The following is a 3,799-nucleotide window of genomic DNA, read 5'->3' as shown; positions in this document are numbered from 1 at the left end:
TAAATTCTTATGATTATGTTGTGTCATGTGTTGATTGTGGAATGTGGATTGTGGATTGTGGATTGTGGAATAGAGCAGACTCCTAGGGTCCGAAGAGTCAGAGACTACTTACATGGGGTACAAAGTCAAAGCACCATTTTAGGTTTGATTTAAAAAAAAAAAAAAAAGTGTTTAGAATGCCTAAAATAGGGCAAATGCCAAGTTTCATGGGCTACAAAGACCATATGGCCACCGAGTCGACGATGAAAAATACATGATCTCGGCGAGATCTCACCATCTCTCTTTTTTGGATCAGTGAGATGGGGGGCGAGAGCGAGATCTTAAACCTTGGTGTAGCAGTCAGGTCTGAACTCAGATTTAAAAACCACAGAAGAAAGGGCTTCATGGAACAAGGTTCAAGGGACTGAATCACCCTAGAGAGTCAACTTGATTCCCAATTTCAAATTGAAAGAAGGTTTATCGAGAGAGATTGAACTCACCTCGGATGGAAGGAGGAAAAGGTCTTTAGGGGTCCTTACATTTATGAAAACAGAGTATCAATTGAGGAGACAAAGAAACAACAGCAAGAAGGGGAACTTAAGGAATAAGAAACAAGAAGAAAACTCACCTGGGATGGAAGAAGGAAAAGGGGAAAGAACAGATATACCTGAATGGAAGAATAAGAACTGAATCGATTAAAGAGAGGAGAGAGAGGAACTCAGGTATGTAGCAGGACACAGTAGCTCTCAATGTATGAAACTTAAACTTCATTCATTCTCTAGTCTATTCATTCAATATCTGTTCTCCATCATGTTATATAGTTAATACCAAGAAAAGGCAAAACATATTAATGGAAACTAAACAAACAAGGCAACGTCTCAAACAAAGAAGCTGCCAAATTACTCCCATGTAGTCTACCCACGCAAATAAAATAAAATAAACTTAAATATCGCATAACCAGCCCCTTTTAGACCAGAAAACCAGGTTGAGCCGGTTGCATCTAGGCTTAGGTCTCCAAAGAGGGTAGTTCCGGTCCATCTAGGGCCAAGGCAACTGCATCACATAACCACAACAGCTTCCAATCAAAATTGTCCAGTATGTTCATTAGCCAGGCACATAGAAGTTAAGTCGATGGTTCCATTTTATTTATGCATCATTCACATCTCACAATTTATGATTCATATTTAATAGGTTGGCTATTGAATCCAAAAGGATAGTTTCAATGCCACATATATTTTCTTAATTCATGAAATTGATTCATTAGGTTTGGAAGTTAAGTCCACTACATGTAAACCTGCCACATTTAAGGATCTGGTTTATGCAATACATGAATTTCATCAATTCAGTCCATTACTTAATGGTCTTGATAAGAGAGATTCGGAGCCCAAGAGTATAATAAGCAGAAGCAAACAGTTAATGGCTTGATTGGCAACTTAGAGACAACTCACTCACTAAAAAATGAAACAATAGTTTCACCTGTATTTTAGTAGGAGCAACATACAATTAAGGACTATTCCAATCTACAGCCGATAAACACTCAGAACCCTCAGATATCAAAACACAAATTCAATGCAAATTACATAATTGAATACGTCAACTTGAATTATATCATAACAAATCCTTTTATATCTTAACTCAATGACTAACCAACACAATAACCCAAAACATAAAGTTTGCGAACCTTGATATTCTAAAGAATTTAAATCTTAGACCCCAACAAAACCTTCAACTAATTACTCAAAGGCTTCCTGAAAGAGTAAAGATAAGACGGACAAACAACAGTCGTACAAATGATAAATCATGGCCACCGAAATTCAACATAGCCGTACAATATATAAGGTTAATTACTTCCCATTTTTTGATTTCTAAACCAATGCATTTAGACAACACAACTGCAAATTACCAGCACAGATAAATCTGCATCCAATAAGTTCTTCCTAACACATCAGATTTAAAATTGCAAACCCTTTCTTTTGATTTTATCAATACTATAAAAGTCCTTTAACCTTGTAACCCAGATTAACTTCTATAACACTGAATCCCTTGCATTTCATAACTTCATTAAATAAAATAAAAGTCCATAAAAATTATGATAAAAATATAAATTAAAGAAGTGCAAAAGATCCACAAGAACTCTTGGACTTACACAATCTAGATTGAATTCCTTACTCTGGCCAGCAGCTCAAACTTCATAGACTACACTCCACATGTCCAAGAAACAATTAGCATCAAGTAAAAAAAACAGAAGAAAATAAATCCAGGAATACCTACAAAAAAGGATAAACGGAAAACAATTCAGAAAACTGAGATGATCTGACGCTATATAGCTGATACCCACATGCAGCAAACACCCAAACCTGATCTTAAAGGAAAAAAATAATAACATGAAAATCTGAGTTCATACTTTCATGAATTCCCTTCAGAGGGGAAAGACGACAGCATTTCCCCTACCCTAAATTTGACGATGTGAACTCAGAAACTAATTGAAACAAGGGAATGAGGAATTGAGGATACATAAAACCTAAAAAAAGAACTACTTAATTCATCCAAAAAACAAAAGGAAAAGTAGAACAAAAGAAGAATGAAGAAAGATTTCCATTAAAAAAATCTCTCTAAACCCTAACCCTAACCAAAGATTAATAAGAGAAAAGAGTAACGTACGTATGACCGATTGATCAGAAACAACCATGAACCAACCCATAATCTCCTTGGTAAAACAAGAAAAAAATAATAATTATTACACTAATAAATTTCTTCATATCATATCCTTAGCTGGGAAGAAATGTTTATATAAAACGCGAGTAATTGGTGAGATTTTGGAATTTCACCTGAGATATTATAACGTTCAAGACAAAGGACATATTTGCACTAATATTACCTAAATAAGGCAATAAAAAATTTCGAAAAATACCACTCCAGGTGAGGCCGTGACGTGAGGTGGATGGGTTGCCCAAGGACAAAAGGGCGCCTAATGAGAAAACTTCACATACTGGGCGTACTTCCTATACTGTCCCGCTCAGAGAAGCTGTGTGCCATGTGGAAGTTTCTAATTTTGCAATTTTATGTGTGTATTTTGTTTTGGGAAGAAAGAATTTTATTCTTGGTGTGTATCTAAGCCTAGACAGAGTGCATACGAAAAGACTATGCTGTCCTGTGCGTCCCCTCACTGGCCAAATATGTAATACGAGAAAGCTTCTAATTTTGTGTTTATTTTATTTTAGGAAGAAATAATGGTACCCACTAATGTGTGTCTAAACCCTAAGCACACCGGATGTGAAAAAGATCACGCTACTTCGCACTGAAGATGAATCTATGCTCTTGCATGTACCTAAGCTAATGAGTTAGCGTTCTATTGTCTTTTTGATTTTATTTTTATTTTTATAAGTGTTTTAATTTTTGGAGTCTTCTATTTGTTTTGAAGGTCCAAGAATTGTGCGAGGACTGACGACATAGGTGACTTTTCAGAGAGTTTGTTTCCTTCCTTTCGTTTTGGTTGGATAAACGAGAGGTGGTCGTATTCAAATCCACCTCCTGGGTTTGATGAGAGAGTGTTTCCTTTGTTGGTTGGTTGGTTAGGTAGCTTGTATTCTTTTCGGGAAAGCTTTTCAGTCAAGCGGAACCTCTTGGGAAGGCGGAGGTACATAGAGTAGATAGAGGACGTCAGACGGTATGACTTTGTAATGTTTTTTTTAAGGCATTTAATAGACATAGACCCAAGAACTCTAATAGAATGAGGATGATGCATAAAAAATAGTCGGGATAGCTCAGCTGGTAGAGCAGAGGACTGAAAATCCTCATGTCACCAGTTCAAATCTGGTTC

General features: G+C 36.3%; 1 protein-coding gene across 6 annotated transcripts in view; it reads right to left on the bottom strand.

The window, feature by feature from the left end:
* The window catches only part of LOC122067133 (lysine-specific demethylase JMJ18-like), a 25,056-nt gene extending 22,322 nt beyond the window's left edge, over positions 1 to 2,734 (bottom strand). For 3 of the 6 annotated variants that reach the window (XR_006136596.1, XR_006136597.1, XM_042630979.1), the window contains exon 1: positions 2,126 to 2,629. The gene's annotated coding sequence lies outside the window, so the exon portion shown is untranslated. The other 3 variants (XM_042630981.1, XM_042630980.1, XM_042630982.1) reach the window with 3 other exon arrangements.
* Positions 2,735 to 3,799: the final 1,065 nt, after the last annotated feature.

The sequence above is a fragment of the Macadamia integrifolia genome, unplaced genomic scaffold, assembly GCF_013358625.1.
Source record: "Macadamia integrifolia cultivar HAES 741 unplaced genomic scaffold, SCU_Mint_v3 scaffold2728, whole genome shotgun sequence".
NCBI lineage: Eukaryota > Viridiplantae > Streptophyta > Magnoliopsida > Proteales > Proteaceae > Macadamia > Macadamia integrifolia.
The sequence above is the reverse complement of the archived record's forward strand: the minus strand, read 5'-3'. Positions and strand labels throughout refer to the sequence as shown.